At 46.6% G+C, this 15,252-nt stretch overlaps 1 long non-coding RNA gene across 1 annotated transcript in view; it reads right to left on the bottom strand.

The window, feature by feature from the left end:
- Nucleotides 1–12,014, bottom strand: part of LOC142256420 (uncharacterized) — a 49,032-nt gene extending 37,018 nt beyond the window's left edge. The window contains exons 1-2 of the long non-coding RNA XR_012727523.1: nt 11,941–12,014; nt 11,579–11,681 (exon numbers count right to left, since the gene is read on the bottom strand). This is a non-coding gene — a long non-coding RNA (uncharacterized LOC142256420). The remainder of the gene's footprint in view (nt 1–11,578; nt 11,682–11,940) is intronic.
- Nucleotides 12,015–15,252: the final 3,238 nt, after the last annotated feature.

Here is a 15,252-nt window from a genome sequence, read left to right as displayed (position 1 = left end):
ATAAGCTCAGAGGGAGGAGCTACACTTTTAAGTGTAGTACTTTGTGTCCTCCGGAGGCAGAAGCTAAAGACCCATGGTCTGGGTCTCCCAAAGGAACGATAAAGAAAGTTACAAATGCAGAAAAATTGCAAAAAAAGTGCGATAGCACTAAGGTTTTTGAGATATTTTATTCACTGTGTTCACTATATGGTAAAACTGATGTGTGGGTGTGATGCCTCAGGTCAGTGCGAGTTCGTAGACACCAAACATGTATAGGTTTACTTTTATATAAGGGGTTAAAAAAAAATCGGAAGTTTCTCCGAAAAAAGTGGCGCACGTTTTACGCCATATTCCGTGACCCGTAGCATTCTCATTTTTCGGGATCTATGGCTCAGTGATGGCTTATTTTTTGTGTCTCGAGCTGACGTTTTTAACGGTACCATTTTTGCACAGATGCTACGTTTTGATCGCCTCTTATTGCATTTTGCGCAAAAGTTGTGGCCACAAAAAAACGTTGTTTTGACGTTTGGAATTTTTTTGACGCTACGCCGTATACTGATCAGATTAATTGATTTTATATTTTGATAGATCGGGCGTTTCTGAATGCGGCGATACCGAAAGTGTGTATATTTATTTTTTTAACCCTTTAATTTTCAATGGGGTGAATGGGGGGTGATTTGAACTTTTAGGTTTTTTTGTTTTTTTTTAATTTTTTAAAAAAAATTTACTTTTTTTTTTACTTTACTAGTCCCTTTAGGGGACTATTGCGATCAGCAATCCGATCGCTCTGCAGTATCTGCTGATCACAGCTACACAGCTGTAAACAGCAGATACACTCTCTTTCTCTTTTGCTGTGCCGCTGGCACAGCGAAAGTGAAAGCAAGTCATGTGTAGTACAGGAGTGATCACATTACCCTGTGCTACCATGACAACTATCGGAAGTCACGTGATCACGTCACGTGACTTCCGGTATCGGGCGGTAAGTAAAAGTTTACCGCGATCGCGCTTATAATGGCGCTGTCACATATTGACAGCGCCATTTAAGGGGTTAATCGGCACGAGCAGATAACGATTCGGCTCGTGCCTAGCAGGCACACATCTCAGCTGTGAAAATCAGCTGAGATGTGCGCCGATCGCGGCATGCTGCCGCCGGAGGACCGCGGGCAGTAACATTATGACATTTAGGACGTAATTTTACTGCCCGCGGTCGTTAAGGCGTTAAACAGATTGGACTGAGGGGAGGTTTCTTAACTAAAATAATGGCCCTCTACAACGGCCCTACAGCACGGATGAAAGCTAATGGCTCCCTCTCAACCCCATTCCAGATCCACAATGGTACTAGACAGGGATGCCCGCTATCCCCATTGATCTATGCCACTGTTATGGAACATTTAGCAATGGCTATCAGGAAGAACCCCAGTGTGCGGGGTCTAAGTGTGGCTGGGAAACAATACAAAACGGCCCTTTATGCAGATGACTTGTTGCTATATATCTCAGAACCCCATATCACCTTCCCCTCAATTATGATGGAATTTGAACGTTATGGGGACCTCAGTAACTTCAAGGTCAACTACAAAAAAACGGAAGCCCTAAACATTTCATTGCCAGCGTCGGAAGTCCAAAGATCCCAAAACAACTTCCCATTCAAGTGGTAGGCACACTCATTAAAGTACCTGGGAATTCAGATACCTTCCGACCTCAGTAAACTGTACACACTAAATTACCAAACCCTATTAGACAAGACCCTTAGGAACCTCAACACATATAATAAAAAACCTCTATCTTGGTTTGGAAGAATTAACACCTTTAAAATGGACATCCTCCCAAGATTCTTACATGTATTCCAGGCTGTACCCATCAACCCTCCAATAAGCTTTTTTAAAACCATGAAATCCGCTCTTACAAAATTTATATGGAAGCAAGCAAAACCCACAATAAAGTTCCTCACCCGTACTAGACACAAGCAAGAGGGGGGGGGCGGTTTTGCCAAATCTACGACCTTATCACCAGGCGTCTGTGTTGCTCAGATTGTTTGACTGGCACTTCCAGACAGACGCAATACAGTGAGTGGAACTGGAGCAAAATTGCACACAGACACCTCTGAAGAACCTCCCATGGGTGGGACAACGGGATAAGATACATATTGAACCCAAGGGGGTTTTGGTGAAGGCAACGTTGTCGTTGTGGGATAGTTTGAGAACAAACAGCAGGCTGACTAAACCCCTCAGCCCATTGACCCCTATCTTCAACAACCCGGAGTTTCCTCCTGCGTTGGGGGTGGAGAGGTTCCTTCGTTGGAACAAAACTCTGATCTTCGAGTGGCTCACTTACTACAGGACACATATCCCCACGTGAGAACAGTTAGAGGCAAGGAATTCTCCCATGAAACTCTCTTGGTTGCAGTATGTACAGCTGCGGTCCTTTTTGGGGAAATGGAGGGCCGAGGGCCAACACCCTCACCTGACGTCGCCAACAGCGTTTGAAGGTTTGTTCCTAAGGGATTCACCACCCCCCCATCTGATCTCAGTGATATATAAACACCTTAACGGACAGCCTGATCACCCGGACCCGGACTATGTCCAGGCATGGGAAAGGGAATTGGGAACTACGTTTTCAAAGGGGACAGACAAAAAGCTTTCCTCTTTACACATAAAATGTCGGTGGCAGGATTTGCTCAGGAAAAGAATTACAAGATTCTGGCACGGTGGTACCTCTGCCCTACCAAAATTCACAAGCTATTTCCTTCAGTTCCGGATAAATGCTGGCGCTGTGGAATTGGAAAGGGGACAATGTCCCACATATGGTGGAAATGCGATAAACTCAAACCCTTCTGGGACGCGGTATTCGGGGCCTACACGAGAATTACAGGAACCCAGGTCAGACCTATCCCTCAGGTGGCGATTCTCTCTATGCTGCCAGGCTCCATCGGGGCACAAAAAAGAGATCTCCTCAGGTTTTGCCTGATTGCAGCTAGATCAGTAATTCCCAGATACTGGCGGAGGACGGAGACGCCACCTGTTGGGGACTGGTTTAAAGAATTCTCACACATAGCCCTAATGGAAGAACTTTCTAAAATAGCCAATGACACTACTGACACCTACACCCGGATTTAGCAACCTTGGATCATGTTTAAGGAAACTCAGGACTTCTCGAGGTTACTGCCTCAGTAAAGGAGAATCTAAGGGCAAGTCACATCTACCCTTAACCCCATCACCTCTCTCTCCCCCTCTCTACCCCTCTCCCCTAATCTCCCCGTCTTCATATAGCCCCCTCCAAACCACGCACTCCACCTCCCCCCTTTTTTTTTTTTTTTTTGTGCGTGTTTTTCTTCCCTCTCCCTTTCTCCTATATATATTGTTTTCTTCTTTGTTCTCTTTCTTTTCCCTTCCTTCTCTCTCTTGGTACTTTTTCCTCTTACACTAGAACATCTCACTTCTCCCTGTTCTGCCTCATACACATCCTCAGTAATCAAATCCCCTCTGGAACTTCATTACCCTACACCGTGGACGCAAAGCTTACCCCCTACTATCACGTACACTTTTTTTCGATCTTCACTCTTGTCCTCGCCAGGCAGAAGACATTCTGTTAACAAGGGGGCAAAGCTTATGATCCTCCCCAGACCGAACAATAGGAAAATAGCATAGTTTCAAATTAGAGTAAGATAGTGAATTCGAAATATTTTGGAATTGGTCATATAGAGAGCAATGTTATTGTAGAGTAAATGATAAGATCTTGATTAGCATTTTAGTCACTATATGTAATGGAGGATATAGGATGGGTCGATCCGGAGTGGGACCATACATGCAAATTGTCCATTTAATCTTCTCTCTTCTATTTTACTACTTTCTTACTATTTTTTACAAGGCTGTTTGTTTTGTTGTGAAAATTCAATAAAAACAGATCATAAAAGGCATTGCTTTATTTCAACTTGTTAAAAGAAGGGAATTTTGTTTACTTACCGTAAATTCCTTTTCTTCTAGCTCCAATTGGGAGACCCAGACAATTGGGTGTATAGCTACTGCCTCCGGAGGCCACACAAAGTATTACACTTAAAAGTGTAAGGCCCCTCCCCTTCTGGCTATACACCCTCCCGTGGGATCACGGGCTCCTCAGTTTTAGTGCAAAAGCAAGAAGGAGGAAAGCCAATAACAGTTTTAAAGACAAATTCAATCCGAAGAAACATCGGAGAACTGAAACTATTCAACATGAACAACATGTGTACCCGAAAAAAACAAAAATCCCTAAGAAAACAGGGCGGGTGCTGGGTCTCCCAATTGGAGCTAGAAGAAAAGGAATTTACGGTAAGTAAACAAAATTCCCTTCTTCTTTATCGCTCCTAATTGGGAGACCCAGACAATTGGGACGTCCAAAAGCAGTCCCTGGGTGGGTAAAAGAATACCTCGTGATAGGGCTGTCAAACAGCCCTGTCCTACAGGTGGGCAACCGCCGCCTGAAGGACTTGTCTACCTAGGCTGGCGTCCGCCGAAGCGTAGGTATGCACCTGATAATGCTTGGTAAAGGTGTGCAGACTCGACCAGGTAGCTGCCTGGCACACCTGCTGAGCCGTAGCCTGGTGCCGTAAAGCCCAGGACGCACCCACGGCTCTGGTAGAATGGGCCTTCAGCCCTGAAGGAACCGGAAGCCCCGCAGAACGGTAGGCTTCAAGAATTGGTTCCTTGATCCACCGAGCCAGGGTGGATTTGGAAGCTTGCGACCCTTTACGCTGACCAGCGACAAGGACAAAGAGTGCATCCGAACGGCGTAAGGGCGCCGTGCGGGAAATGTAGATTCTGAGTGCTCTGACCAGATCCAACAAATGCAAACCTTTCTCAAATTGATGAACTGGATGAGGACACAAGGAAGGTAATGTGACATCCTGATTGAGATGAAAGGGGGATACCACCTTAGGGAGAAACTCAGGAATCGGACGTAGAACCACCTTGTCCTGGTGAAACACTAGGAAGGGAGATTTGCATGAGAGCGCCGCTAGCTCGGACACTCTCCGAAGAGACGTGACCGCAACTAGAAAGGCCACTTTCTGTGAAAGACGAGAAAGGGAAACATCCTTCATAGGCTCGAAAGGCGGCTTCTGGAGGGCAATTAGAACCTTGTTCAGATCCCAGGGCTCTAACGGCCGCTTGTAAGGAGGGACGATATGACAAACTCCTTGCAGGAACGTGCGTACCTGAGTAAGTCGTGCTAGGCGTTTCTGAAAAAATACAGATAGCGCTGAGACTTGTCCTTTAAGGGAACTGAGCGACAAACCTTTTTCCAACCCGGATTGCAGGAAGGAAAGAAAAGTAGGCAATGCAAAAGGCCAGGGAGAAACTCCCTGAGCAGCGCACAAAGATAAGAATATCTTCCACGTCCTGAGGTAGATCTTGGCGGAGGATGGTTTTCTAGCCTGTCTCATGGTGGTAATAACCTCCCGAGATAATCCTGAAGACGCTAGGATCCAGGACTCAATGGCCACACAGTCAGGTTCAGGGCCGCAGAATTCAGGTGGAAAAACGGCCCTTGAGATAGCAAGTCTGGTCGTTCTGGTAGTGCCCATGGTTGGCCTACCGTGAGGTGCCAGAGATCTGGGTACCACGATCTCCTCGGCCAGTCTGGAGCGACGAGGATGGCGCGACGGCAGTCGGCCCTGATCTTGCGCAGCACTCTGGGTAACAATGCCAGAGGCGGGAACACATAAGGTAGCCGGAATTGCGACCAATCTTGAACTAAGGCGTCTGCCGCCAGAGCTCGGTGATCGTGAGACCGTGCCATGAAAGTCGGGACCTTGTTGTTGTGCCGTGACGCCATCAGGTCGACGTCCGGCATCCCCCAGCGGCGACAGATCTCCTGAAACACGTCCGGGTGAAGGGACCATTCCCCTGCGTCCATACCCTGGCGACTGAGGAAGTCTGCTTCCCAGTTTTCCACGCCTGGGATGTGAACTGCGGATATGGTGGAAGCCGTGTCTTCCACCCACGTCAGAATCCGTCGGACTTCCTGGAAGGCTTGCCGACTGCGTGTTCCGCCTTGGTGGTTGATGTACGCTACCGCTGTGGAGTTGTCCGACTGAATTCGGATCTGCTTGCCTTCCAGCCACTGCTGGAAGGCTTGTAGGGCAAGATACACTGCTCTGATTTCTAGAACATTGATCTGAAGAGTGGACTCTTCCTGAGTCCACGTCCCTTGAGCCCTGTGGTGGAGAAACACTGCTCCCCACCCTGATAGACTCGCGTCTGTCGTGACTACCTCCCAGGATGGGGGTAGAAAGGACTTTCCTTTCGACAAGACGGTGGGAAGAAGCCACCACCGAAGAGATTCCTTGGCCGCCTGAGAAAGGGAGACGTCTCTGTCGAGGGACGTCGACTTCCCGTCCCATTGGCGGAGAATGTCCCATTGTAGTGGACGGAAATGAAACTGCGCGAAAGGGACTGCTTCCATTGCTGCTACCATCTTCCCTAGGAAGTGCATGAGGCGTCTCAAGGGGTGAGACTGGCCTTGAAGGAGAGATTGCACCCCTGTCTGTAGTGAACGCTGTTTGTCCAGCGGAAGCTTCACTATCGCTGAGAGAGTATGGAACTCCATGCCAAGGTATGTTAGCGATTGGGTCGGAGTCAGATTTGACTTTGAAAAGTTGATGATCCACCCGAAACTCTGGAGAGTCTCCAGCGCAACGTTCAGGCTGTGCTGGCATGCCTCTTGAGAGGGTGCCTTGACAAGTAGATCGTCCAAATACGGGATCACGGAGTGACCTTGAGAGTGCAGGACTGCTACTACTGCTGCCATGACCTTGGTGAAGACCCGTGGGGCTGTCGCCAGCCCGAAAGGCAGAGCTACGAACTGAAGGTGTTCGTCTCCTATAACAAAGCGTAGAAAACGCTGGTGCTCTGAAGCAATCGGCACGTGGAGATAGGCATCCTTGATGTCTATAGATGCTAGGAAATCTCCTTGAGACATTGAGGCGATGACGGAGCGAAGGGATTCCATTCGGAACCGCCTGGTTTTTACGTGCTTGTTGAGCAGTTTTAGATCCAGAACGGGACGGAATGACCCGTCCTTTTTTGGCACCACAAACAAGTTGGAGTAAAAACCGTGACCTTGTTCCTGAAGAGGAACGGGGGTCACCACTCCTTCCGCTTTTAGAGTGGACACCGCTAGCCGCAGAGCATCGGCTCGGTCGGGAGGTGGAGAAGTTCTGAAGAAGCGAGTTGGAGGACGAGAGCTGAACTCTATCCTGTACCCGTGAGACAGAATGTCTCTCACCCAACGGTCTGTGACCTGTGGCAGCCAAATGTCGCCAAAGCGGGAGAGCCTGCCACCGACCGAGGATGCGGAGAGAGGAGGCCGAAAGTCATGAGGAAGCCGCCTTGGTAGCGGGTCTTCCGGCTGTCTTTTTTGGGCGTGACTGAGTCCGCCAAGAATCTGAGCTCCTCTGATCCTTTTGAGTCCTTTTGGACGAGGAGAATTGGGACCTGCCTGAGCCTCGAAAGGACCGAAACCCCGACTGTCCCCTCCTCTGTTGGGGTTTATTTTGTCTGGGCTGAGGTAAAGATGAATCTTTACCCTTGGAGTGTTTAATGATTTCATCTAAGCGCTCCCCAAACAGTCGGTCACGAGAAAATGGCAAACTGGTTAAACACTTTTTGGAAGCAGAATCTGCCTTCCATTCTCTTAACCACAAGGCTCTGCGTAAAACTACGGAGTTGGCGGATGCCACTGCCGTACGGCTCGTAGAGTCTAGGACAGCATTAATCGCGTAAGACGCAAATGCAGACATTTGAGAGGTTAAGGGTGCCACCTGCGGAGCAGATGTACGTGTGACCGTGTCAATCTGTGTAAGGCCAGCTGAAATAGCTTGGAGTGCCCATACGGCTGCGAATGCTGGAGCAAACGACGCGCCGATAGCTTCATAGATGGATTTCAACCAGAGCTCCATCTGCCTGTCAGTGGCATCTTTAAGTGCCGCCCCATCTTCCACTGCAACTAAGGATCTAGCTGCAAGCCTGGAGATTGGAGGATCCACCTTGGGACACTGGGTCCAACCTTTGACCACGTCCGGGGGAAAAGGATAACGTGTATCCTTAAGCCGTTTGGAAAAACGCTTATCCGGATAAGCGTGGTGTTTCTGGATTGCCTCTCTAAAGTCCGAGTGGTCCAGAAATACACTTAATTTACGCTTGGGATACCTGAAATGGAATTTCTCCTGCTGTGAAGCTGTCTCCTCCACAGGAAGAGCAGGTGGAGAAATGTCCAGCATTTTATTGATGGACGCTATAAGATCATTCACTATGGCGTCACCATCAGGAGTATCCAAATTGAGAGCGGTCTCAGGATCAGAATCCTGACCAGCTATCTCCGCCTCATCATACAGAGAGTCCTCCTGCTGGGACCCTGACCAGTGTGATGAAGTCGAGGGCCGCTCATAGCGAGCTCGTTTAGGCTGTCTGGGACTGTCGTCCGTGTCAGAGCCATCACCCTGGGATGCAAGAGACACCCCCGGATCCCGGAACTGTTCCAACTGAGGGGGACCAGGGAGCAATGAGTTAACAGAGTCCATGGCCTGAGCTACTGGTCTAGACTGCAATGTTTCAAGAATTTTAGTCATAGTCACAGACAATCTGTCAGCAAAGACTGCAAACTCCGTCCCTGTCACCTGGACAGTATTCACAGGAGGTTCTGCCTGGGTCACCTCCAGCAGAGGCCCCGGCCGAGCAAGTGCCACAGGGGCCGAGCACTGCACACAGTGGGGGTCAGTGGAACCTGCCGGTAGAACAGCCCCACATGCGGTACAAGCAGCATAGAAAGCCTGTGCCTTGGCACCTTTGCTTTTTGCGGTCGACATGCTGTTGTGTCCTCTGAGAAATCTAGGAGGGTATATAGCAGAGAAGCCCCTGCGACCGTACAGTGCAATGTAAAGCTGCAAGCATAAAATACAATATACACTTCAGCACCAGTGGGGGTCAGCCCTTGAGGGCAGCTTACCGCCCGCTGAAAAGCGGGTGTGTGGGCACCAGAATCCCGTGTCTGGGTCTCCCAGTCTCCTCTCTCCAGCTCAGACTGCAGATCAGGAATGGCTGCCGGCGTCCTGTGAAGAGGGGCGGACCGTGGGCGTGCCTCAAACAAAGTGCGGGAAACTGGCGTCCCACTGTACCCAGTGTGAGGGCTGGAGTATGCAAAGCAGACTCCAGCCCTCTGCGCTGACGTTCTGAATAGCGTCCCGCCCTTCCCCTGACTGGCAGGCCTGGGGGCGGGAACGAAACGAAACTAGGCCGCAGAAGCCGGGGACTCGAGTAATAAGCGCGGCCGTGATATATGCACGGCCAGCGCGGAAGTCCCCGGCGCACCACAAGTCCCAGCCGCGCCGCAGCGAAAAAACTGACAGCAGCGGCCGCGCGGCAGTTCCAAATACGTGTCCCCTCTCAGCAAAGCTGCAGATAGGAATGGCACCAGCGCAGCAGCGCTGTTGTCCCCGGCGCACTAACACACCCAGCAACGCTGCGGTGTGCGCGCGATATGTACGGGGACACAGAGTACCTTGACGTAGCAGGGCCTGTCCCTGACGATACTCAGCTCCATTCCAGCAGGTTCTCAGGGGCTGTGGATGGAGCACGGTCTCAGTGCCTGGAGACCGATAAAATCCCACTTCACCCAGAGCCCTAAGGGGGATGGGGAAGGATGCAGCATGTGGGCTCCAGCCTCCGTACCCGCAATGGGTACCTCAACCTTAACAAACACCGCCGACAAAAAGTGGGGTGAGAAGGGAGCATGCTGGGGGCCCTAGTATGGGCCCTCTTTTCGTCCATCCGACATAGTCAGCAGCTGCTGCTGACTAAACAGTGAAGCTATGCGTGTATGTGTGCCTCCTTCGCACAAAGCATGAAAACTGAGGAGCCCGTGATCCCACGGGAGGGTGTATAGCCAGAAGGGGAGGGGCCTTACACTTTTAAGTGTAATACTTTGTGTGGCCTCCGGAGGCAGTAGCTATACACCCAATTGTCTGGGTCTCCCAATTAGGAGCGATAAAGAATATATATATATATATATATATATATATATATATATATATATATATATATATATATATAAAAAAAGTATAATGACACCGGCTGATAACACTGACAGATGGTAGATGAAGAAAAAAAAAACTACACGTTTCGGCAGTACGCCTTCATTAGGTTTAACAAGCTGAAATAAAGAAATGCCTTTTATTCAAATCCTTAGAGTCTAAGATGAATCCTTCCCCTGCTTGCTTCTTGTCTATATACGGCTGGCTGCCATGAACCGTGCTGGGACCAAGGATACTCATCTGGTGGAATTAATATGACTGACTTCCATTGTGGTGAGCGGTTCGTGTGTCCACTGTCTGGAATTATATAAAATTTACCATCTCTTATCTTCTGCTCTATTTGAAATAGAAATGCTCTATTCTGCTCTATGCAAAATGATTGCTGTATATTATAATATATATATATATATATATATATATATATATATATATATATATATATATATATATATATATATATATACACATATACATATACACACAATAGCTGTAGTACCCGGGCGTCGCCTGGGATAGTAACGGTCTCTCTCATAGTCTCTGTCTGTCTGTATCAGTCTCTCTGTCTGTCTCTGTATTAGTCTCTCTCTGTCTGTCTCGTTCCAGGTCTGTATTGTTCCAGTTCTGCAAGACAAAACAATCACTGATCTTGAGGAGACCAGCCAGAGAAAACACTGCCGGCAGCCAGCAAAGGTGCTCAACACAGTGAAATCCTAGGTACATCGTTCCCAGTCTGTCACGTTCCCCTTCTCTGTCTGTCTGTCTGTCTGCCTCTGTCTGCCTCTTCCACTGTCGGTCTCTCTATCTCTTTCTGTCTCTCTCTCCATCCGTGTCTCCACCGACATCTTATTACCTCACACAAACTTCTTATACTAACAATTTATTTTCTTCCTATAGCAACCAATTACAGCTCCTAATAATAATCTAATAGCTCGCAGCTCCATTGACTTTAATGGAGGCATGTTTTTTCAAGAGTAACTAAAGCGAGGGGTTAAATTTTCCCATCAAAACATAGTCTATGATGTTCCCTGAGTCACATGGGGTGTCTGTGCAGAATATCATGATTGTAAATGCGACGGTGCGGACATTTGGCATTAGTAGCTCAGCAGCCTCATTAACTTATTGTCCAAATTGGTGAACAGCGAGACCCCCACCCGGCTGTTCGTGACACCTGTTATAAGAAATTAACATGTAATCCACTACCTCAGTACAAAGTGGAACTATTGCACATTTTGGAATGGAGTGAAATATGTCACACAATAGATCATTGTCAAAAAACCTTTGGTTTTCAACCCTACATTCTTACATCAAAGACTCCACAGCAGCATTACAAAGCCTGGACCATCTCAATCTGCCAGATAACATGATCTTAGTTACAGCAGATGTTGAGGCTTTATATACCTCCATAAGGCATCACGATGGCCTCTCGGCTACTGCTTGGTTACTCCGCAATAGTAATTTGGATGCCAAAATGGCCACACTATTATTGACATGGCTAGAATTTATTTTAACACACGTTTCTGTTTTCATAAACAAATTTACCTCCAGACGCAAGGGACCGTGATGGGGGCGGTGTGCACCTTTTCGTATGCAAACCTTTTCATTAGTGCTTGGGAACTTGAGATCTTCATCAGTGAACCCATACCTTAAATGAAAAAAAGCACAACAATGGATGAGGTATATTGATTACATGCTCTTTGTATTGGAGGGTACAATTCATGAGCTTGACAGTCTAATGGCCCAGTTGAACACTACAATATCAATGTAAAATTGTCATAAATATGGCAAAAGCATTGATTTCCTCAACATTAAAATAAACATTTGCGACAATGGTGACATTTCTACTGAAATTTTTAGAAAGGAAACGGCCAATTCATTGTTGCAGGCCAATTCTTCACACTTACCTTCTACTATTAGAAGTACAGCATATCCACTAGTCAGTTCCTCAGAGCAAGAAGGATCTGCTCTACCAAGTCATCTTTTGAGAAACACTCTAAAGACCTATATTCTAGAGTTAGAGAGAGAAGTTAAGGTCACAAGTGCATTAGGCAAGAATATTTGTGGACCAAGAATTCACAAAGAAATGATCTTTTGTATAAACAAAGTTTACCAGACTATTCCATCAATAATGACAGCTCGGAGATCCAGAAACCTAAGGGACATCTTGATCCATAGCCATTTTAACCCTAAACAAGAAAGAATCTCAGGCTAACTGGCTATCTGTTAAGGGCTTTTACCCTTCTGGACACTGTTAGACCTGTCCCAGTATGATTAAGAGTAAGAATTTCCATAATGTTGACCACTCTCGAACCTTTGAAATACAACATCTTCTAAATTGCACATCAAAGGGCGTTATTTAATGGGCCAAATGCCCCTGCGAGAAAATTTATATAGGAATGACCACGAGGCAACTTAGGATACGGATCCGCGAACATATTAGGGACATTGACTAAGGAAAAGCCACTGAGGACACTTCCCACTCTTGGTAGACACTTTTTCCATCATCACCAATGCAATTCAAGCTTACTAAAGGTTATGGCAATTGATCAGGTTTGTTTGAGTACTAGAGGAGGCAACCTAGCCAAAATTCTGGCACGTATAGAGAGTAAATGGATCTATAGAATCAACATGATCAATCCTTTTGTCTTAAATGAAAATTTTGGCTTTAGTGCATTTTTTTAATTTTCCATAATGGGACTTCCCTAGTACAATAACTGTGTTCATGGGGTGAGGGGTGGTTGTTTTTATATTTGTACATATTTTAATTTTGTTTTTAATATTTTCTTTACATAGTTTATACTTAATACTCCACGCTTGTGCCGCTGTTATCTGGTGTTTGGTAGTCAGTGAGGGGTTGAGGAGTATGCTGAATCTTGAGCGTCCTAAAAAAGAAAAATACATTTCTTTTATGAGAAGGTCCATGATTGAAGAAAGGGGATCTCATCACTATGCATTACAGAATTATCCAGAATAAGGACTATCTGACATATTTTTTCATTATTACATGGGACACTTTTCTGCATATGGATTTGCATCACCTACCGTATATTATCAACAGGACACCTCCCTCTGGATTTTTGTTTTTTCCTTATTTTCTTGGACTTTTTCTTCATCCATTACTTTATTATTATTCGAGTGGTGGGCATCTATTATTGTTAATTTTTTTTTTTTTTTTTAATCACATACCGTATTTTTCGGACTATAAGACGCACCCTGGTTTCAGAGGAGGAAAATAGGAAAATAATATTTTAAGCAAAAAATGTGGTCATGACACACTGTTAGGGGGCGAGGATCTGCTGCTGACACGGTTAGGCCCTGTGTGCACTGGAAAAAGTAATTTTCTTAAGAAAATTCCGCAGACACTGAAAGATTACCGAACCCGCGGGAAAAAACCGCACCGAAATCCGCATGCGTTTTATTGCGTTTTGGTGCGGTTTCGGTGCGTTTTTTCCGCGGGTTGGAACATGTGTTTTAATGCATTTAATGCAATAAAGCACATTGGAAGAAAAAAAATAGGTAATTTCCTTCTGATATAGATAGATAGAGAAATAGATAGATAATGGATAGATAGAGAGATAGATAGATAGATAATCATTAGATAGAGTCCCTGTGAGGACACGCTGCAGTTCTCACGGTCAGTGGTGTGTTCACATTACCGACCGTAAGAAATGTCCTGTAGTTACCTCTGCAGGCTCGTTACAAGGCTGCATTCAGTACAGTGTGTCAGTCGCAGCTGGATGCAAGCGTCGTGGGACCTCGGTGGATTTTCGCAGGAGCTGTGTGTTGGAGGGGTTAATAAAGGGGTGAAAGAGGGGCTTTTTGTCTTTTGTTTAAAAAAAAGGATTTTTCGGTGTGTGTGTGTTTATTCACTTTACTTACGGGTTAATCACGAAAGCTGTCTCATAGACACTGCCATGATTAAGCCTGGACTTAAATGGCAGCGATCTGCTGCCATTTAACTCCTTATTACCTGGATTGCCACCGCATCACGGCAATCTGGAAGAGCCGGGGACACTCCGGGACTGTCGCATAATGGATGCGACAGTCCCGGGGCAGCTGTGGCTGATATTCTCAGCTGCGGGAGGAGGGTAGCATTAACCATTGCCCTCGCCCTCCCCAGCCTGAGAATACCGGGCCGCTGCTGTGTGTTTACCTCAGCTGGACGGAAAAAATACAGCGTAAACCACGTTTGTTGTTTTTTTTTATATGTACGTTTCATTTCTATGTGTATTCTATATGTCTGTGTGTGTGAGTGTCATGTGTGTGTTTTCTATATGTCTGTGTTTGATATGTGTGTGTTTACTCTCGGCTCAGCTTCCTCTTCCTGTCATAATGACATCACTTCCCTGCAAAACGCAGGGCAGTGATGAACATTATGTCCCGAAAAAGCAAAATACCACAGGGAATAACGCAGGAAAACGCAATGAACTGCACAGAATTTTCTACCTGCGTTATTCCCTGCGGAATTTCACGATTACATTACAGTCAATGGAGTGAAATGGCGCAGCCATCTGGGAAAAGAAGTGACATGCAATTGTTTTTGCTGCGGGAATCCCACGGCAAAATATGCAGCTGTCAAAATCCGCATAGTGCGCACAGCTTGTTTTCCCATAGGATTTGCTGGGGAATCACTGCAGAAATGTTATGAAAATTTTCTGCAGCAAAACATGCAGTAAATCCGCGGGAAATCCGCGGCAAAAACCGGCAAGTGCACACAGGGCCTTATGGGGGTAATGTCCCCAAATTCTCTACTAAGGTACCCCATCCTGGAAATGACCCTTCTGCCTTGTATATGATCCTCCTGCCTTATATATATATATATATATATATATATATATATATATATATATATATATATATATATATATATATATATATATATATATATATATATATATATATATATGTCCCTCATCCTGGTATAGCCCCCATCCTGCTATATACTGCCATCCTGGTATGTGCTCCCATCCTGCTATATACCCCATCCTGGTATATTGCCACATCCTGCTATATACCCCCATCCTGCTATATACCCCTGTAGCGCCCGGTCCCACCAGATTCCGAGGGGGCGCTTTTCCTTTCATCTGCCCAGCACCAGCATGGCTCCCATGTGCACTCCCGGTCCCAGCCTCTGGCAGCGACGTCCTTCCTCTTACCTGTCCCATGGCTCTGCAGGCTCTGCTCTTGATTCAGGTCCTGCTGTGCTTCCTACTCAC

This window comes from Anomaloglossus baeobatrachus, chromosome 11 (genome assembly GCF_048569485.1).
Source record: "Anomaloglossus baeobatrachus isolate aAnoBae1 chromosome 11, aAnoBae1.hap1, whole genome shotgun sequence".
Classification (NCBI taxonomy): Eukaryota; Metazoa; Chordata; class Amphibia; order Anura; family Aromobatidae; genus Anomaloglossus; species Anomaloglossus baeobatrachus.
Note: the sequence above shows the minus strand (reverse complement) of the source record. Positions and strands in the feature narration are given on the sequence as shown.